This window comes from Sciurus carolinensis, chromosome 7, assembly GCF_902686445.1.
Source record: "Sciurus carolinensis chromosome 7, mSciCar1.2, whole genome shotgun sequence".
NCBI lineage: Eukaryota > Metazoa > Chordata > Mammalia > Rodentia > Sciuridae > Sciurus > Sciurus carolinensis.
Genome location: NC_062219.1, coordinates 16,062,008 through 16,084,583, shown reverse-complemented (window position 1 = coordinate 16,084,583; position 22,576 = coordinate 16,062,008). Strand labels below are relative to the sequence as shown.

At 42.0% G+C, this 22,576-nt stretch overlaps 1 long non-coding RNA gene across 1 annotated transcript in view; it reads right to left on the bottom strand.

Annotated features, from left to right (window-relative positions):
* Nucleotides 1-455: 455 nt before the first annotated feature.
* The window catches only part of LOC124988848 (uncharacterized), a 30,156-nt gene continuing 8,035 nt past the window's right edge, over nucleotides 456-22,576 (bottom strand). Inside the window, exons 4-5 of the long non-coding RNA XR_007109508.1 lie at nucleotides 4,936-5,053; nucleotides 456-1,872 (exon numbers count right to left, since the gene is read on the bottom strand). This is a non-coding gene — a long non-coding RNA (uncharacterized LOC124988848). The remainder of the gene's footprint in view (nucleotides 1,873-4,935; nucleotides 5,054-22,576) is intronic.

Below are 22,576 nucleotides of genomic sequence, written 5' to 3'. Positions count from 1 at the left end.
ACACAAATGACTTAAAATCAGAAAACTACAGTAACACAGCCACATCAATGTTTATAGCAGCTCAGTTCACAATAGCTAGATTGTGGAACCAATCTAGATGCCCTTCAATTGATGAATGGATAAAGAAACTGTGGTATATATATACAATGGAATATTATTCAGTCATAAAAAAGAATAAATTATGGCATTTGCCAATAAATGGATGGAATTGGAGAATGAATGCTAAGAGAAATAAGCCAATCCCCCAAAACCAAAGGCTGACTGTTTTCCCTGATAAGTGGAGAATGATATGTAATGGGGGTGGGGGGTGGGGAGGGAGAGAAGAATGGGGAAACTTTAGATTATGCAGAAGGAGATGAGAGGGAGTGGGGTATAAAAAATGGTGGAACGAGACAGACATCATTACCCTATGTACATGTACAAGTTCATGAATGGTATGAATCTACATTATGCACAACTATAGAAACGAAATGATGTACCCCATTTGTGTACAATGAATCAAAATGCTGTCTGTAAAAAATTAAAAGAAAAAAACTGCAAAAAAATAAAATGATAGAAATGGGTCTCACACTGAGGCAATATGGCCAGAGTTTGCGCCATCACTTTGAGTTCATTCTTATGCCTCACGTAAGGATCATGGAAACAAACCGTTTGACACATCGGCATTTTGTCCCTGCGTGAGTGCTTGTGTGACACACGCTGAGGTAATGGCGCTTAGTGGGATTTCGATGTTCCCGATTCTCCCAACAGCTCCGCGCGTGATTCTGTGGCTGGGCGCGGACCTCTGTCAGTGAGCACATGCGTCCTGGAGCAGTCCGCTGGCCTTCGCTGAGAAGGATACTGGAAACACAGCGACCTGCTCATTTAGTGACCATCTACTACGTGACAAGAACTGGACCAGGTGCGGAGGAAACAGAAGAGGAAAGACCTGGTCTAGGGAAAGGACAAGTAAATGCAGAGTGTCGCCGCAGTGTGAGGAGACCTGCCAGGTGAGCTGGCCCCTGTGAGGATGCTCTGAGGTCCGCCCGCACCTCTGGCAGGACACAGCGGGAGCTGGGAGGGGAGGGATGGGGGTCCCCAGGAAGAGGTGGCCTCATCTCTGGGGATGAGCTGCGTTCCCACCGTGAATCTAAGGAGCATTTCTTCCCTCAGGATCGAGCACTGAGAGACGCCACGTCCTCATGAGCGCACGGTTCATCGAAGGTGCTCCTGGCTTGCTGTCTGTACCGTGGGTGAATGACACGTTCGCTCTTCTCTTCTCTGACACCCCACCCCACCCCCGGTGGGGTCAATGTCGAGGCAGCACCCCGTATGCTTTCCAGTATTGGCTACTGCAGAAATCTTATGCCTGGTAGGGCGTATGTTGACGTCCTGACCCCAGAACCTCAGAATGGGACTGTATTTGGAGAAAGCTCTTTAAAGAGGTCATGGTTAAAACATGGGGTTGGGCCCTGATCCAGTGTGACTGGTGTCCTGTAAGAAGGGGAGATTAGAACACAGACCCCCGAGAGGGAAGACCACGTGAAGCCACCAGGCATAACGGCCATCTGCAAGCCGGGGAGAGAGGCCTCAGGATGACAGCAACACGGCCATAGCTCCTTCTTGGACTCGCAGCTCCCGACGGTGAGGAGACGCCTTCTGAGGTTCAAATCAGCCACCTGTGGTCTGGAGATGGCAGCCTTTGGAGACTCGGGGACTGCTTGCCCCTGCTCGTCAGGGCTAAGAATCTGTCCTTTGTTGGTCAGTATCTGTAGAAGCTCCTGGCGAAAGGACCATGGTCGGCAAGTGAGGGAGTCAGAGAAATCCAGCCTCCCTAGCTTCTTGTCTGAAGGAGCTCTGTGACTGACACCACACACAAAGGGCTCTTCCAGCCTACAGAGGGGGAGAAAATCTTTGCCAATCATACTTCAGATAGAGCACTGATTTCCAGAATCTATAAAGAACTCAAAAAACTCTACACCAAGAATACAAATAACCCAATCAACAAATGGGCTAAGGATATGAACAGACACTTCACAGAAGATCTACAAGCAATCAACAAACATATGAAAAAATGTTCACCATCTTTAGTAATAAGAGAAATGCAAATCAAAACTCCACTAAGATTCCATCTCACCCCAATTAGAATGGCGATTATCAAGAATACAAGCAACAATAGGTGTTGGAGAGGATGTGGGGAAAAAGGTACACTCATACATTGCTGGTGGGGCTGTAAATTAGTGCAGCCACTCTGGAAAGCAGTGTGGAAATTCCTTAGAAAACTTGGAATGGACCTACCATTTGACCCAGCTATCCCACTCCTCGGCCTATACCCAAAGGACTTAAAATCAGCATACTACAGAGATACAGCCACATCAATGTTCATAGCTGCTCAATTCACAATAGCCAGACTGTGGAACCAACCTAGATGCCCTTCAATTGATGAATGGATAAAGAAACTGTAATATATATATATATATATATATATATATATATATACAATGGAATATTACTCAGCTATAAAGAATAATAAAATTATGGCATTTGCAGGCAAATGGGTGAAATTGGAGAATATCATGTTAAGTGAGATAAGCCAATCTCAAAAAACCAAAGTAAGAATGATCTCGCTGATAAGCGGATGATGACACGTAATGCGGGGTGGGAGGGGTGCAAGAATGGAGGAAGGAGGGACTGTATAGAGGGAAAAGAGGGATGGGAGGGGTAGGAGGGGTGGGGGGGAAATAACGGAATGAATCAAACATCATTACCCTATGTAAATGCATGAATATGCAAATGGTATGCTGTTACTCCAAACAGAAACAACATGTATCCCATTTGTTTACAATAAAAATAAATTAAAAAATAAAAGAGGGCTCTCTGCCAGCCAAGCGGGACCTTGGGCACCGTGTGACACCCAGAGTGCTGCAAGCCCGGCCTTATGCTTTGCCCATTGGTGGCCAAAAGTTATAACAAAAGATTTCAAAAAACCACACACGCCCAGTACATGTGTCCTGTCAAACTTGGGGTTTCGGGTGTGGGAGGATTTAAACTCTTCGCTGTGCACACCAGTGAAATGTGGTTGGTGAAGTTCCGTGCCACATTCCATCCAAATATTTTCTTCCAAAATGAGGCTGCAATTTACTTATGGAAAGCAGATGAATGAATGGACACTTGGACTCTTGAAATGTTTTCAAAGCAGTATTTTTGAGATAATCCTTGAGCAAATCCAGCAAGTAAATTGACGGAGTTAATCTTTTTCTCAAAACAGGAAAAAAGAAAAATGTGCTATTTTTTTCCTAATTGAACATAATTTAATAGTTGATTATAAGCCATTCCCCCCAAACACTCCCCAGTTATTCCTAGCAATAAAAATAAGCAGATGGAACAAGACAGCTTATTAGCTAGAAATTCCTTGTAATTACAGTGATAATTCATCTTTCAAACAAGGACATTTTTTGGAGTTAAAGAGGCACTATTAAGAATTATGCCAGGACAAAGTCAGTCCAACGCTGTTCTGAGTGAACATGCAATCATCACACTAGACAGACAAATGTTTTTGTCCTACTTAAGTTGTCACTGAGGACTCTTCCAGTGCATTGTCTTATTGTTTGTAAAATCTTAAAAATCACAAGTACATTTTTTTTTTTATTTAGACAAAGTATTTGGATAAGCACAGGATATCATGCATTTTTGGTATGTCCCAAAGCTTTGTCATGTGAAGAACTGCAAGTTTGGGTAGCCACATCTGGATGCTTCCACTGGGCAGCAATTTTGCTGGTTAATGAATCAATGGAATGTAGTAGAAAGAGTCAGACACTGGGAATTAGGAGTTCGGAATTCTAGTCCCAGCTCTGGGACTCCCAGCTGTGTGAAAATTGATGGTTTTCTTTCCTGTAAAATGTTGGGGTGGGCCGACTTGATTTCAGAGATCAGTCATGACTTTAGGAAATCCACATAGAGGTGACTTAGGGGCAGCAGCCAGGTTGAGAGGAGGCTGGGCCAGCCTCAAACAACATTTGACAACTCTTTTCCTAAGACAGAGGAAACATCAGCAGTCCACACCCAAAAAATGGGTACTACATCCAGGTTTCAGCTCTAAGGTATGTGAATGTAGAATTTGGTAGAAATAAGGATAGGGACAAAAAATGACAGACAAACACTGACCCCAAAGTTGGAACAAACCTGCAATGCTGAAATTTGTTTTGAAAAGGTGAAATGTTAGGATCTGGATTTAGAAAGGAAGCTTGAAGGAGCATAAATGATCTTCTTTATTAGCCACAGATTCATTGGCAGTGACTTTCAGAGTATGACTCTGAAATTTGGTCTTCTTTCATAGTCACTTATCACACAATCAACAAGATAATCTCAAAAGTTGGAAATTAAACATCATTCCCACTAGAGTGGCAAAAAAATTAAAAATGCAATAATAAGTAATGATATGGGGGTAACCAGGAAATGGACACTTACATGTCATGTAGGCACATGAACTGCTCTAATCATTTTTTAAAATTTCTTATTGAGGTACAGATTCCTAATAACAAAATATACCCATTTTAAAGTGTACATTTTGATGAATTTTGGCTAATACACCCACGATCATGCAGATTATTCCCATCACCTCCAAAATGCTCCTGGTCTTCCATTCCAGTTAAATTTTCCTGAATTAACTCCTACCCCATTTTCTGTCACCATAGGTTAAACTATCTTTTGTAGAATTACATATATACATGTTTATATACATATACATATATATATGAATCATGTGTGTGTGTGCGTGTGTATATCTGTGTGTGTGCGTGCGCACACGCATATGTGTATTCTTTTGTTCCTGACTTCTTTTGCTCTCTATATTGCTATCATGTTTTCCGGATTTATTCCTGTTGCTGCATGTATCAGTACCTTTTTATCAATGAGCAGTAGTCAGCTGCATAAATACACCAGTGTTTACTCACTCACCTGCTGATGGACGTTTGGGTTGTGCCCCAGTGCTTGGATATTGCGAGCAGAGCTGCTGTGAATACTCACGTACAAGTCTTTGAGTGGATGCAGGTATTCCTTTCTCTTAGGTGAACACCTAGTGGAGATGACCAGTCACACGGTAAGGGTAAGTTCATAAGAAATTGTCACACTGCTTTCCAATGCAATTGTCGCATTCTACATTCCCACCAGCAGGGCTAATGATGTGTAGTAGATCTCATTGTGGTTTTAATATGCATTTCTCTGCTATAACCCTTTCTTATGTCTTGGGAAATACCAGTTTGATAAGAGTTCTTTATTTAGAAAATATTCTGGATGGTATATCTATTGAGAATATTTTCTCTCAATCCACGACTTATATTTCTAATTTTTAAAGAAATTTTCATGTTTTTTATTTTAATTTTGATTAAAATATTAAAAATACGCATATATGAAAATGGAGATATATATAGATCTATATATATATACATATCTGTTTTTATATTTTTTTTAAAAGCTTTTCTGTTTTACAGTCCCTGGAATTGGTTTTTGTGTACAGTGCGAATTAGGGGCCAAAGTTCTTTTTTATTTCCTCAAGAATATCTAACCAACATAGAATTGTTCCTTTAAAAGGTCATTCTTTTCTCTCACTTCATTACAGTGTTTCTTGAGTTGAGAGTCCGTATGTGCTTTCAGTAGAGATCCTTTGTTAGCTATGTGGATCAGGAGCATTATCTCAGCCTGACAACTTAGCTTTTCATTTTCTCAAGAGTCTTTTAAAAGAAGAAGATTTCGGCTTTTCTAACATCTGACTGATCCGCATTTGACTCCTTTGTCTTCTCCTGGCTGCAATAGTTACCTGGGAGGTAAAATGCCATTTTAATCACGTCACAGTAGGGTATATGTTACCAATACATATGTTACGTCTATTGACATTGATCCTGATCAGGGGGCTGAAATAGTATTTGTCAGATCTGTCCCCTATAAAGTCATTCTTTTCCCCTTCTTTCCAGGCTGCCTTCCTTGAAAGGAAGTCACCGGCGCTGCCCTCCTTCAGGACTGAGGACCATGCCTGCTGTCTTTAGGTGGGGCATCTGCGTGACATATTGGAGTTCTCATATGATACTGATCTCTTCTCTTCCCTGTTTACCTGTGTATCTATTCCATCACTTGTCCACATCAGCGTGGACTCATGAACATTTAGTTTATACTTTGGATTATAATCTAGTACTACCCGATTTCTTCTGTGGCCCCAATCGTTCAACACTGGTCCCTAGGAGCTCTTTCACTTGTCCCCGGTTCCCTTAGGTGTGACCCATCAATGTGGGGTTATAATTTTCACACTTTCTCCCTAAGAATTTCCACTGCTTTTGAAAAGACTAGCATTCCTTCCATTGGTACCTTTGTTAAAAAGCAGTCAATCGCATCTGTGGTCACTATGTCCTTCTTAGGCCATAGATGCTGCTTTCATCCTTTTACTCTGAAAATTGGGAAGAGAAGCAATCAGAGAAAGCCAGATTATACCTGAGGCCACGTGTTTCTTCCCTGCCCCCTTGTGCAGCCACAGCCCTACCCTACCTGCTCCTGGGGATTAGAAGTAATTATCTCAATGCCTCTGCTACGGTGCTGATCCTTACAGTCTGTTCTCTTGGAACAAGGAAACAGAAACAGCAGGTTGATCATCCAGGATAACATTTAAAGGGATTCTTACTTCTCTCCTGATGGAGATGTTCTTCTCCTTCTAAAACCCAGAGCCCCAGAACCACAGGGCTTAAGGTTTTTGAGATAGAAAGTACAGATTCCCAATAGATTCCAGAAAATCATGTTATTTCTACAAGTTGGTTTCTGTATCTTTTATTCAACCTTTAGGAAACCACCATATCCTGGTTGTTGATTTAGGATATATACAAATCCTAGAGAATGTACCTCGTTCTTTCTGAGTGTCATCTGCAAATTGGAAGTAATCATGCTATAAGACTCCGTCTCCTCTGGGTGGTGTGTTATATACTAGGACCAATGGATCCTGTGGTCTTGCCCCCACCACCCCCACTTTCACATTATGTCCTACCAAAGTATGTCTTTTGGACCTAAGAGATACCATGCAAGATCCCACAGACTCCGAGCCCTCTAGGTAGTGATACAGTCAAAATACGGTAGATAGATGGGCAAACTTGCACATGGAATATGTATCATTCCCCTTCAAGGTGAACTGTAGTCCCTTCCAGTGTAATTAATGTGTCACCAAGTGAGAAATAGTATCAGGTTAGAGATTCACTGAGGGTCACTTGCTGACAGGTTGGACACTGAGTAGCACATTAGCTAGATGGTCTTAGTGAGTGTCATCAGCTACTGATGACAGCTATTGTTCATGGGCCCACATGCCAGCACCAGAGTGGGCAATCTAGAGCCCGGCTGTTATTACTGCCTATCTGTTTTGGTTAGTGACTTGTCCTTGGGGAGGGTCACTCCACATGCCTCTGCAGCTCCCAGGATACCCTCATCCTCAGTCTTCCAATATTTCTCTTTCTAGAGAATACCAACCAGCAAAGGTATTTGTCACTACCCAAGAGCCTGTTTATCTTATTTTAGGTCACTTATCTCTGCACACAAAATTGTAGACAAGGTACCTGCCCATCAGGGAGCTTCCCCCCCACCAGGGGTGCACATTTGAACATGCCCCCACATTCCAAGCCAACCCAGATCTGATTAGAGTTTTTCTCCTCCATCTCCTGGTTATCAGATTCCCTCCCCTTACAAGCCCATGTAGCTACAGACATTGCCTGAGAGAGGCACATGTGTAACTGCAGAGGATGTTTGGGGGTCTGGGTCACCTCTAGTGCAGCTTCAGTTCACCCCCAGCCCTGCTCACTCCCAGTCCTGAATGCGCTACTCCGTCCTACAATGGATTGCTGTTGAGTCTGCCCAGCCTTTGACTGAAACGACCTTGTTTATGGTGGAGAGTGCTTAACACACAGTCACTGATGTCTCCTGGCCAAATGTTTTATCTTTACCAGTGGCAATTAGTACACAAGAGACGGTTCTCAAATTCTGTAGAATTCTTTCCACAAAAAGGCCTGATCTGGCTCCAGAACTCTGGGGTCTACAATGAGACTCTCCTATTGGAACTTCTATAAACTCCAGACACCTCTAGTACCATGGTCGTCTGCTGTATCGAATGGCCTGGGCGTCAGGAATGTTGTACTTCTGTCTGGACTTTTACAGAGCCCTTCCTGCCCCAGTCTCCAGTCTTCCACCTTCCAGAGCACTGGATGAGTCACATGGCATTCTCCAGTGTGAAATATGCTGGCTCCAAAGAGAGAATGGTGCTACATTCTTAGTGCTACAATAAGTTGTCTTTTAATTTGGTGGAATGTTCTGGCGTACTCCTAAGCACTTCACTGATGTGGCAGGCCCCTAAATCTTCAGAGATTTTTCCTCCCAATTTTATGGAGCATATGAAGTTCTCCAAATGTACCAGCCCCTTCTTCCTACATAGTTAGCATAATGATTAACATAATGTCATCATTTGATAATGTCATTTTATGTGGACTAGTGTGATATGTCCAGGTAGTTCATAATATAGCCTCATTAATAAATTATGGAAGACGTCAGGAGAATTCACAGAGCTCTGGAGCAACACTGTAAGTATATGCTCTTGTCTGTTCCATGTGAATAAGATCTGTTGCTGTATCTTCTGTTGAAAAGAAAGTCCTCACCAAATCCATGGCTGCCTACCTCTGCCCTGAGGCTCTGTGACTCTGCTCTAGCAAGACACCACATCTGGCCCTGCAGCTGCAAATGGAGCTTGGAGAGAGGGAGCATGGCAGAAGATGAGCCCCGGAACACAGATTGGTGTCAGATTGGGAATGGACCCCAAGGGCCCTCTGGGGGATTGGACTTTATCCAAAACACAGTGAGGAGCCCTTGGAGGCTTGTAAGCAAAATATTCTGGGCATTCACGAGTTTCAAATGGAAAACCGTTTCATTTCAAGAGCTTCCAAATGAACTGTCTCCCCAGGGAGAGTGGGTGGCGTGTGCTGTCCACATCCTGCTTCAGGACTGAAGCCTGTGTTCTCCTTGCTGCCAAAAGTGCTGGCTGCTGAAGTCTCAGGGCTGTGTCCCAACAGTGTGCACGCCAGGCTGCTCCTTCGCACCCGCTCTTCCTTGGCTGGACCCTCTCCTCCACTCGCCATGCCTTGAGACGTTCATCCTGCAGGTTTTCACAGACGTCTCCGCTCACCCTAGGTAGCATGAGCTAGTTCCTTCTGGGTGTCCAGAACATTTGCTTCACAATGTGAGCTGATGACTTAGACCGCTTCTATATGTCATTTCACAGTTGCTCATTCTCTTGGATCCTCTACTGCTCTGAGCATTTCTTGATGTCCAGGCCACGTCTCAGTGATCTTCATGTCACGGAGTTTTGCGTACAACCAACGTGGGTAGGCATTTAAGGAATGGTTATTGAATTACATTTTTTTAATTGAATTGAATCTGGTTTGGGCTTAAGGGGGAAAAAAAACCAGGCTGAGATGCACACATTTATTCTTTTATGAAACAGGTGCTTGCTGTCATGTTTCAGTGGGCTCAAAGTCTTATGCTGGTATCGTTTATCATTCTGAACCTGTAAAGTAAAACTGCAATAACCTGAAACCTTTTCTTTTTCCTTCCATCTGTATTAGAATTACATAAGCAGAAACTCACACGACTCTAATATTTTAGCAAACTCATGCATGATGTGTTTTGGGGGAAACTCCCTCTCTTTGATTCATTAATCTTTGGTTTTCAAAGCATTCATTTCATAATAATTAAAGCAACCAAATAGTGCTGAGAGCAGAGATACTTGTGTTTGAATAGCTTCAAAATTACAACCTGGTATTCAGTTTAATGCCAACTCTACTTCTTTTACAATTTTGATTGGGGCTTAAACTGTATACTGCCATAAATGACTGTGAGATTGACATGTGTTTACTCCCTTCTTGAAACAAAAATTTGGTGGAAGGATTCCCAACACAAAACTCCTAGCACTTGACCACTTTTTAAAAATGTGAACCACAGATTGAGAGGCATACATACATCATTTGCCCAGGTCTGCATTATGAATCAAGTGTGTGCATTTTAGGCAATAAACATAACATTGAACCAGGGTAGAAGCTTGCTCAGTCTAGCAGACCAGATTTACCACTGATTTTAATAAAATTGCAAGTCATGGTGGCTTGCACATGATAGGAGGGCACAGAGTGCACGTGTCTCTCATGAACCATCTGGGTGCAGAGTAGCTCAGGACTTTCAGAGCAGCTCTAGCATCATCTGGACCCAGGTGCCTGCAGCTTCTGTTCCACCAACCCAAGGATCTGGTCCTCATTCTCATGGTCCAAGTTGGAGTGGCCACCATCATGCCTACCTTATGCACTGAATGGATAAAGGAGAGAAGGGCTCTGCCTCTACCTCCTTCCCTAGAGACCTGTTTGGAACATGTGGACATCACTTTCTCTCATATCCCATGAGCCAGAATGTACTTCTTTGGCTACATCAGCTGCATGAGAGACTGGGGAATACAGTCTATATTTAGTATGGCTTGTGCCCAGCTAAGTACTGATGGCTCCATTTCTGAAGAAAAGGGGGAAAATATACATTGAGAATCACCAAGATCTCTGCCACATGTACACACACCAAAAAGAAAACACAATGCTCAGATGACATTTTGCAAAATGAATATTTGGGAGATTCTGGTTTGGGGAAGCTGTCTTTGTGTGTCTTCATGGCTTCCAGTTGCCCCAGTGTAAGTCTCTCACTTCCATTTCCTGTTTTCGTGTCTCAGACCATGTGTTCCTCAGAACCTCTGGCTTGGCAAGGGTCTCACGCTGGCTTTGCTTATTCAGGAATGTATCTGATTTGCCCTACATGAGCTCAACTCTGAGCCATTGGACTCATTTGGCAACACTAATCTATTTATAAATAATCATTAACCTTTTCTTACATGTTTTGTTCTGCATTTGTTTGCTGAAATTAAAATTCTGGCTTTCTGAGGGCTTAGAAAAATAACACAAGCAAGTTGAGCAAGAGTTAGGGACAGAAGGTGGGAGTAGGAAATTGAAGTTAAAATTTACTTACATGGTTATCTTGGAGTTGCTTCAACTGCCCAGGGTAATGGGGTTTTCCATCGCTTTCTCTTTCAACTGAATTTTCATCACTTTCATAAACCACATGTATACTAAAAGACTTAAGTGGGTGGAAACTTCTATGAGCTTAACATTATCCTTGGTGCTACAAAAATGCCAAGGAAACTAATGAACTGGAATTCAGAGGTAGCCCACTGTCGTAGGAAGTAGATAAGGAAATGGATTTAGTCAGGATGAACTAGGCGTTGCTGCAATAACAAATACATTGAGATCTCTACGGCTTAACACAATTAACATTCATTTCTTCTCTTTTAGTCTGAGGCATGTCTGGTAGCTGTTTTGTCTTATAGGACTGCTATTTGGAGCTTGTATCCTTCAGATTTGCCACAAAAGGATGAAGAAGGACAGAGGAACTGAGCAGGAAGGTTTTAAAAACCAGATCCAGAAGTTTCTTCTACACAGGATAGAGTTCAGTACTATGCCTGGAACTGAATTGCAAGGTCAACTGAGCCTAGAAGTCTCATCTTTCTGTGTGCCCAAGAATAGGCCATGGTGTGGTGAACACAAGGCAACATTTTAACTGCAGTTCTCTGCCTTTTATCTTTATGAAATTTTTGCAATTTCCAGCTATATGCAATTTTTCAGTTATATGTATATAAATATCAAGGTAGGTAAAAGTTTAGCATTTATCAGTGTATTTATTAAATGTAGTTCCATTTTTTTCACTTAGAGGCATCTATAGCCTTAGAAACAACACTTAACATAGTGCAAAAATTTCCTAAAGACAACCTGCCTCTGCAGCACCTGAGATTGACAATTAAACAAAACCACAAAGTTTAATCATTGAAGAACCAAAGTAAGGTAGAGAGAAAAAAAAAAAAAATACAGGAATACAGAAAAGCAGAACAAGGTAGGAAAGCAAAAAAAGAAAACATTAAAAACACAAAATAAAAGTGATAAATTATTGTCCACTGAGTACAGTTCTAGGCACATGTGCATTTAGAATGGGAACAACTTTTCAGGGGGAATTATTCACTAAGTACTGGTCACAAATGTTTCTCAAAATTAACCATCATTAGGAAATATTTTGAAAGTTAATAAGCAAGCAGAACGCATGATGTTATGAGACTAGACACGGCAACCCGTTGACATGACCACAGCTCCCAGGGTCACACACCCAGTGTATTGAGTCACTGACCCACGTCGGCTCCCATGGAGCTCCTGAAGTTGGTTGGCTCCACACAATCAGGGCTTTCAACATCTCATTCATTAGTGAGCACTTGTGAAGGAGCAGCGTGGAAGCAACACGGTGACCTTCAGAGCTAACCAACACCTCCCAGCTACCATGGCCATGCTGCCATTTGGGCCGGTGATAGGAATCCAAGAAAACCGTGGATTCATTTATGAACCAAATCAAACCCTTAAAAAATGGTAGAAATAAAATACTCAGAGGCCTGCAAGCCTTCTCTTAAAAAGCCCAAGATGAAGAACCACAGGCCACAGAGTACAGTTGAGTAATGGCTAGGGACCATCCTCAGGTGGAGTGGCGCAAAGCCAAACACTTTATCTGAGCTTGAAGGGAACCCTTGATAGCAGAAAAGAGCACTACTTTCTTGATTTTCCCAGTCAGGATTATCTTTGTGTTATAAATGAGAAGTATATGAGTTTGGGATCTGGGATGCTAGTTTCGTGTGCCAGGTCAGCTAGTCTACGATAGCAAATTATTCAGTCACTTACTAAGCGAGGTGCTATCTTGTAGATGTGGTTGACATCTACAATCCACTGGCTTTAAGTAAGGGAGATTACCCTTGAAAACATGGGTGGGCCTTGTCCAAATAGTTGAAAGACCTTAAAACTAAAATTCTCCAAAAAACTAAGATTTCCAATAAGGAAGAAATTCTACCTGTGGACTGCACCATCAGTTCATGTAAACCAATTTGTTGAAATACATCCACCCATCTATCCAGCCACCATGTCTGTCTACCTATCTTCCCATTCATCCATTCATCTATCCATTTCTCTCCTATTAATTCTGTATCTCTGATGTAACCCTGATTGACACAGAGGACTTATTTAAAATTTTTAAACTCTTTAGGAGAAAAATGTTTGGGAAAAAAAAACCACACACATAAAAACAATGGCCTCCTCACTGTTAACTATTGACCAAAGACGAAGACTAACAGTTCCAAAGCACAAAACCAAGTGTTCAGGAGAAGATTCTCAGAAAGTTCTCCTCTGAACACTCCAATTATATAACCTACTCTGACAGAGATTGCATGACCTGGAGCAAATTTCTAAAACACGCTGAGTCTTAGCTTCCTTATCTGTTTTAGTTTTCAAAAACTTACAGTGCCAGGCACAGTGGCACACACCTGGATTCCCAGCGGCTTAGAGGATGAGGCAGGAGAATCGCCAGTTCAAAGCCAGCCTCAGCAATAGGAAGGCTAAGCAACTCAGTGAAACTCTGTCTCTAAATAAAATACAAAAAAGGGCTGGGGCTGGGGCTCAGTGGTTGAGTGCCCCTGGGTTTAATGCCCAGTACCCCCACTCCCCACAAGAAAAAACACCTTAGAGTGACCATTAGATGAAATAATTTACTTAAATACGTGGTAAAGAGAGTAGCATTTGATAGGTATAATAATTATGAGTTCCTTTCCCTTCCCCTTCAAAACTGCTGTTCCCAAAGAAAGGGCTTCAACCATTTTGCTTTCAAATGACCTCATCTAGAAATTGAGTCATTAAAATAGGTACCTTGGATGTCCATAATACCTATTCTTTTTGTTTGTTCATTCGTTTTGAAGTTGTCTTTTAGAATTTGACAGGGAAATTCAAAAGATGGGCCCATACTTATGCATTTTTTTCCCATTAATAATAAAATCGGGCCTTCAGTTATTTACCACGTATGTAAATATTCATTTGTCCTGCCTGGCTGGTCTAAACACACTGTCATTAGAATGAGAAATATGTTGGCTGTCGTCTTGGTATCTACATCCCAGATGGAAAGCCAAGGGCTTGAGGTCCCCTGTTTTGTGTGACCTTTGTTTCAAGCCCACACAGAAACTGAAACAGGAATAAACTGAGTGGGAAGCAATGGGGCAGCCTGTTCTGCTTCCTGTCTGACCTGGAACTGCTCCTCCCCACAGGCTTTTGAGTTTGCGACTTTTGCTTTCTGCCTTATTCAGCTTGTTCCACCTGCTTGGTCTACCCTTCCCCAAATTTTAAGTGTCTTTCAAAATACTGTTGTGCTCACCTGCTTTCTTCATCACCCTCTGGGTCTCAGATACCATTACATCTCATTTTTACTGGGAATGGTCCTGGTGGCTGGGTTCTGGGTTGGTTTTTTCCATTTTTCTGGTCACAGATTTTCTTAGCCTATAGCAATGCTAGCTCCCTGTTGGAGACAATCTTTACAGATTTTGGCATGAATGAACATGCGAATTAAGAAGCGCCTTTATTTTTTTAATTTTTTTTAAATTTTTTTTATTGTAAACAAATGAGATACATGTTGTTTCTCTGTTTGTACATGGTATAAAGGCATACTATTTGTGTAATCATAAATTTACATAGGGTAATGTTGTTTGATTCATTCTGTTATTTTTTCCCTTCCCCCCCACCCCTCCCACCCCTCTTTTCCCTCTATACAGTCCTTCCTTCCTCCATTCTTGCCCCCCTCCCTAACTCTAACCCTAACACTAACTCCTCCCACCCCCCATTATGTGTCATCATCCACTTATTAGCGATATCATTCGTCCTTTGGTTTTTTGAGATTGGCTTATCTCACTTAGCATGATATTCTCCAATTTCATCCATTTGCCTGCAAATGCCATAATTTTATCATTCTTTATGGCTGAGTAATATTCCATTGTATATATATACCACATTTTCTTTATCCATTCATCAATTGAAGGACATCTAGGTTGGTTCCACAATCTGGCTATTGTGAACTGAGCAGCTATGAACATTGATGTGGCTGTATCTCTGTAGTATGCTGATTTTAAGTCCTTTGGGTATAGGCCAAGGAGTGGGATAGCTGGGTCAAATGGTGGTTCCATTCCAAGTTTTCTAAGGAGTCTCCACACTGCTTTCCAGAGTGGCTGCACTAATTTGCAGCCCCACCAGCAATGTAAGAGTGTACTTTTCTCCCCACATCCTCGCCAACACCTGTTGTTGCTTGTATTCTTGATAATCGCCATTCTAATTGGGGTGAGATGGAATCTTAGGGTGGTTTTGATTTGCATTTCTCTTATTACTAGAGATGTTGAACATTTTTCCATATGTTTGTTGATTGCTTGTAGATCTTCTTCTGTGAAGTGTCTATTCATTTCCTTAGCCCATTTGTCGATTGGATTATTTGCATTCTTGGTGTAGAGTTTTTTGAGTTCTTTATAGATTCTGGAAATCAGTGCTCTATCTGAAGTATGATTGGCAAAGATTTTCTCCCACTCTGTAGGTTCTTTCTTCGCATTGCTGATAGTTTCCTTTGCTGAGAGAAAGCTTTTTAGTTTGAATCTATCCCAGTTATTGATTCTTGCTTTTATTTCTTGTGCTATGGGGGTCCTGTTGAGGAAGTCTGGTCCTAAGCCGACATGTTGAAGCTCTGGACCTACTTTTTCTTCTATAAGATGCAAGGTCTCTGGTCTGATTCCGAGGTCCTTAATCCATTTTGAGTTTAGTTTCGTGCATGGTGAGAGATATGGGTTTAGTTTTGTTCTGTTGCATATGGATTTCCAATTCTGCCAGCACCATTTGTTGAAGAGGCTATCTTTTCTCCATTGCATATTTTTGGCTCCTTTGTCTAGTATGAGAAAATTGTATTTATTTGGGTTTGTGTCCGTGTCCTCTATTCTGTACCATTGATCCACCTTTCTATTTTGGTACCAATACCATGCCGTTTTTGTTACTATTGCTTTGTAGTAGAGTTGAAGATCTGGTATTGCGATACCCCCTGCTTCACTCTTTCTGCCAAGGATTGCTTTAGCTATTCTGGGTTTTTTATTCTTCCAGATGAATTTCATAATTGTTTGCTCTATTTCTGTAAGGTACATCATTGGGATTTTAATTGGAATTGCATTGAATCTGTATAGCACTTTTGGTAGTATGGCCATTTTGACAATATTAATTTTAATTCTGCCTATCCAAGAACATGGGAGATCTTTCCATCTTCTAAGGTTTTCTTTAATTTCTTTCTTTTTTTTTTTTTTTTTTTTTTTTTTTTTTTTTTTTTTTTTTTTTTTTGGTGCTGGGGATCGAACCCAGGGCTTTGTGTTTGCAAGGCAAGCACTCTACCGACTGAGCTATCTCCCCAGCCCCTAATTTCTTTCTTTAGTGTTCTGTAGTTCTCATTGTAGAGGTCTTTCACCTCTTTTGTGAGATTGATTCCCAAGTATTTTATTTTTTTCGATGCTATTGTGAATGGGGTAGTTTTCCTAATTTCTCTTTCTGAAGATTCATCACTTATATATAAAAATGCATTAGATTTATGTGCATTGATCTTCTATCCCGCTACTTTACTGAATTCACTTATGAGATCTAAAGGTTTTCTGGTGGAATTTCCCAATTAGACAGACCAAAGAAATTAAAGGGATACGAATAGGAAAAGAAGAACTCAAACTATCCCTATTTGCTGATGATATGATTATATACTTAGAGGAACCACAAGCGCCTTTAAATTCCTTGAACTCACAAGCCAAATACAAATAGAATTGAAACCTAAGATTATTATTGTTTTTCTGATGGTAATTTCTAAAAACAACAGACTCCTGAGTGAGTTAACCTGTGCATTTCACTTTGTAATTTCAAATTGTACATGAGAAATGACCAAGAAATGGAGGCCCTCTTTCTGACTACCCAGGAACTCAGCCAGAGGGAAAGGACACGTTCAAAATCCCCTGCCTGATTCAGTCATATCCTCAAAGACGCTCTCTTTTGTTAGTGTCAGGAATTTGCTTCACTTTCTGAAATGGTTGCATACCTACTTGACGGAATGCAGAATGGTTCCTGTTTCCCTGTCGTCTTCCTGAAGGATAAACATTGACCTGAAATCCCCTTTGTCAATAAGTCTGGAAGGAACCCGTCTTCACATGAGCACTTTTTTTTCCGGGCCTGCTACTGTTTTTTGTAGCCTGAAAGGCTGTGGCAGGATGTTTCTCCCCTAAGCCCCTTTGGGTTCTCATCCCTCAGATGTCCTTGAACAACTAAATAGAAATGACGTAATGTTCTAAAGAGCTCCTAATCTACATTCAAGGAGAATAAAATAGCTCATAATGCCCGACTATGTAGCTTTGTCTAATAAATGGGGAACCACGTATGCCTATAGATATTATGTCTATACATGTGTGTATATGCATGTATTTGTATACATATAAATGTGTGTGTTTACATGGAGCTTAAACTACCAATATAGCTCCACACAAACACTGTAACAAAATTATTCAGCTCACTGCTGATGGCAACTTAACATTTTTGAGTGTCTACTGTGTACCAAATTAACATGACTGGGTCATAATCCTGCATGATAAATGCTATTCTACAGATGAGCAAAATAAGGCTTAGATTGCACAACTAATAATTGTCTGGAGTTGAGACCTGGATGCAGCTCTATGTAGCTTCTGGACCTTTCTCTCCATTTCCTCTCCTGCTGCTTACTCAGACTGCTTCCTGTTGAAGCCTCTTCCCCTTCCTCCTGATCTTGCTCATCTATCAAAACTTGCTGAGTTAGTTTCTTCCTCCAATCTTCATATCCCTGGAACTCAGAGCTCTTGCCTTCAGTGAAGCTGAATCCTATCCCCTGTACTGACTCCCAAGAGCCAACCATCAGCATCTCTTCCTACTCCATGTTCAGCGACATAACATTGGGAACTTGGAATTGGTCATGGTGGGAATATTTGCACCACAGAAATTGTTGAAAATACAACCAGGTCAGTCATTAACCTTGACCAGCAGAACACCTCCAAAAGTCCAAACTTATATCGACTTGCCATGTATTTATTCCTTGCAAGCTTAGTTATTTTTCACATATGCAGACCCAAGTCTCAATTATATTACACAAACTTCTTGAGGAGTTGACTTTATTCCTACCCCCGTATCACCTGGAGCAACCCAGGGCAGTGGAACTAGAAGGCTTCAATAAGCACTTGGTTGGTATATGGAGGTATAAAATTCCTCTCCTGACAGCATGAGTTTGCACTCACACATTCAATCAGTTCTGACCCATCTCCCCTGCTATGCCATTTATGCCTAAAATTTGGTGAGTTAAAGTTGAGCTTCCTGCTTTTCCAAACCATCCCCCAAGGCTTCCCCATCTTTAGGGTGCCCAGGCACATTTCTCCAGCTTTTCAGCCCTGCGAGTAGTTTTGTCTTTACTTCTTTCTCTCACCATCTGTAATTAGTTTTCTGTAGCTGCCACAAGTCACCATTACCTGAGGTGCTTTGAACAACAGAAATGTATTCTTCTCTGATAGTTCTGGAATCTAGAAGTCCAAAATCCACTTGTCAGGAGAGTCGTGCTCCCTCTGCAGGCTCCAAGGAAGTGTCCTTCCCCATCCCTTCCGAGCTCCTCCTGAAGCTGGCAATCCTTGGCATCTTCACCTTGTAGCTCCAATAGCTGCTTTATGGTCACATGAACTTCTTTCCTGTGTGTCCATGTCTGGGTGCCCAGATTTCCCCCCTCTTAGACAACAGGCAATCGGGACCAAAGGACGACCCTAAACCAGTGTGAACTTACTTCAACAGGATTGCATCTGCAAAGATCCTGTTCTTAAACGAGGTCAGTTGTGTAGGTACCAGGGGTTAGGACTTGATGTTTTGAGGAGGACACAATTCAGACCACAACATCATCTCTTCTGTCCACACCTCATGTTTCACTAATTTGTTTCACATCTGCTAGCTCCATAGCATGGAGATTGCAGACACTTCTGAAGAACCTTCTCAGACTTTTTATGTACCGATGGGAACACAAGGTTTCCCAGCCATGACAACCTAGCCATGTGACCACCTTCTAGACAAATTTCTGGCTTGATGGGCATGCTGTTGCAGGTACCCACTGATGTCTTTAGGGTCCTCCAATCAGCTCTAGCTTGTCCCCTCCCTAGGCCTTTCCTGTAACATTTTTGCACCATAAAATATTAGTTCAGCCTAACAGAATGGTCAGATGAAAATGCCGAAAAAATAATATATGAGAAAGAGCACTTGGAGTGTCTAAGTGTGTGTTCCTTGGTTCATCTGCTTCCAAACTTCTATCAAAATATAGACTTCTGGACCCCACCTTGCATCAGCAAATTAGAATTTGGAGAAGGGAGCTGGATATAGAGGACCACATGACTATAATCCAGGCACATGGGAGGCTGAAGCAGGAGGTTCACAAGTTCAAAAAAATTTCATATATATACACATGCATGTACCTATATATAACTTTATATATATATTACATTTCCTTCTTTCTTACAAAAATATATGTTTGCATATATTTTTATATATAAAATTTGTTATTTAATTTTTCATCTAATACTATATCCTAAAGATCTCTTTATATTAGAAGTATACAGATATTTCCACTAATCTTGTTTATGCTTTATAATATCTCATAGTGTAGGTCTATTATAGTAATAACCAGTATTTTATAGCTTTAGACAAAGCTATATTCCAACAAAAAAGAATATTTTGTTGGAATTGTTCACTTGAAATAATATGGGTTATTTCAAATTTTTCTTGCTATTACAAACAATGAGACAATCATGATTTTATATTATAGAGCATGCATAAGTCATTTATTATGCACATGGGTGTATCTGTGGAGTGAATTAGCAAAAGTGGGATTCTAGATCAAAGGGCAGATGCACTGTACTTGTGTTGGTATTGCCAGATGCTTCTCTAGGGGGCTGTGCCAACAACGCATGAGAGGGTGTGTTTTCCCCATGTAGTCAGTGCCAGAGTGCCAGATGTTTGCTGACTTGACAGGTCAGAAATAGTGCCTTTAGTTTTAATTTGTGCTGATCTTGTTATAAAGGAAGCTAATCATCGTTCCATGTTTATAAGCAGATAAGCTACACTTTTAACAGAATCCTTGAATGATTCTCATAAACACAGTTTTCTTAAAGTTTTTGACCTAAAGCCAAAGGACTTGAAGGGGAAGATGGTGCAGAGAGTGCTCACTCACGGTAAGGAGCAGACACCTGTCCAACTTTCCTCTTGATGATTACTGGCAGTCCGCCAGAGGGACGATCTCCCACGAGGCACACGGCCCCCGCTGGGACTTCGTGCCCAGAGAGCTCACCTCGCTCCACCCTAAGCAGGCAGACTGCCACATTGTAAAGCAGGTTTCACAAGCAGTAGTCCATTACCCACTTCCAGGATAAGCAGGAAGATGCCAGGGGAGAGTGAAGATTCTGGTAGAAGCCAGGTTTTTTGGAGCATCGGCAGTCATGTTCTGTTCATCCCATTTCGAGAGGGACACAGCATGTGCTTCCCTATTGCTCAAGCCTAGAGCTTCACAGCCCACTGCATGGATTGGCAGGAGCCCCTGGACATGAGGACTGGGGACGTGGCTCACGCCTTTAGGTGTGAGACTGTAGCTGAAGCACAGAGTTTCAGTTGCTTTGTGTCCATGTGTTCTAGGGTGACCAACCATCCCTGTTTGCCCAGGACTGAAAGGTGTCCTAGGTTATAAGACTTTCTGTGCTGAAACCAGGACAGGACTGGGCAAACTGGAATAGCTGGCCACCAAGAGTGAAGCAAAGGCACCTTTTTCTGAGGAACAGGTTATGGATTCTGGAAACAGGAGCCTGTGGAAGGGCAAGGGAACCCACAAAGGAGTGAACTCCCAAATCTCAGGCCTGGGCAGGGACCACACGCAGACATCCTGGCAGCATTGCCAGTGCAACAAATAGCATCCGGAAGTCCTCGGTGGGGGTCAAGGAAACCCCCAGACACCCCACTGAAAATGAGCTTGTGCACACGTCCAGAAGAGCTAATGTCAGGTCATACCTCCCACAGCTGGGTAGGATTATGCCCTTTCTCTTCAGTCTTCTGTGGTGGACCTGGGAGGCCCTGTCACAGGACGGAGGACTTGGTCCTCCTGGTACTGAGAGTGCTGCCTGCAGAGAGTCCATGGCATCAATGGCCAAGAAGCCTCTCCACCTTCCCTGGGAGGCCAACGACCCGTGGCTTACAGAGTGAGAGAAAAAGGGCTCACCCCCCTCACCTGCAGTGGGGACAACTCTGAAGGATCATCCCAGCTTCAGAACTCTGGGTCAGCTGAGGCCCCGTGGAGACTGCACTAGAACCCCACATTACTTCCTCCCTTCCCGTCTCGTCCCATCCCCAGGTGGTGATGGCCAGATTTCATCCTGGTTCGGAGTGGGTAACTCAGGATGAGAGGGTTTAGTTCCCACCCTGCTGAATTCGGCCCATTCTACATACCATTATAATAGCTTCTACTGACTCACTCTCCCCTGAAAGAGTAATACTGTTGCATTCGCTCCTTATTTCACAAAGACCCTCAACAAGAAACAAAAGATGCTTCAAACTCTGAGACCAGGAGTCAAAGGTCTAAAGGTTCCAGTGAAGATCAAACAATCCTCAGAAAGGCACCACTAAGTTGACCACAAGTCAGGATGTAGGTTTTATCTGAGTCACCTAACCTAGTTAGTCATTAACCCAGCTTGCCAAGTGACCTTAAACTATCTCCTTAGTAGAAATGATAGAGACCATGTGTTAGCCCTGAGCAAATGTGGCTGTTTGAACTCTAATCTAGACTTTTCCTGAAACTTTGAAGACCCCTAATCATGTTTGGTCAGGAGGGCACACAAGATTTTTATTTTTAGAAATAAAGCACTTCACCTGAGGTCATGTCACTAATAGGTCAAAAATAGAAACATTGGCCATTTTTTTCAGGGCCATGTAAGGTTATAGCCCCCAATCCCACTCCAAGCAGGAGTCCTGGGCACTGGGGTATTTAAGGTGTTTAGAAAGTAAGACATGATCACACATTCAGCGCTGCTTTCACGTCCAGAGTGAGTCTGTCTGTCTGTCTGTATCTCTCTAACTCACACATATCAAAAGGAACCAGGAAAAGGGAAAAAATACACTTTACTTATAAAATGTATTTTTAAACACTGTTTTTCCTGTTGTCTGGCCCAATTCTTCCAATGAAGAGCAAAAGCTTAAAAAATGTATAATAATTTGAAATACATTGTTTATAAACCTACCTCAGGACCAGGATATGTCAAGATTGGAAAGGTTCTTAGGGTGCATTCAATCAAACACTGCAGGGAAGTGAAGAAATGGCACCAGAAAGGTGACATGCTGGTTAGCAATGTGACTCACCTCTGCTGATATAAGCAGACTGCTTTGTGCACATTCTGCCTCTAATAATCTCACTGGAGAAGTCCCAGGTTCTTCATTAGGTGGAAAAGATGTTGTCTCTTTCAGGTAATACTGAAAATAGTTGGTGCCTAGTTTCAAATTTTACAGCTAATAAATTCACATCCATGTTTAAATTCTTCAAGGTTCTGCACACGTCTAGG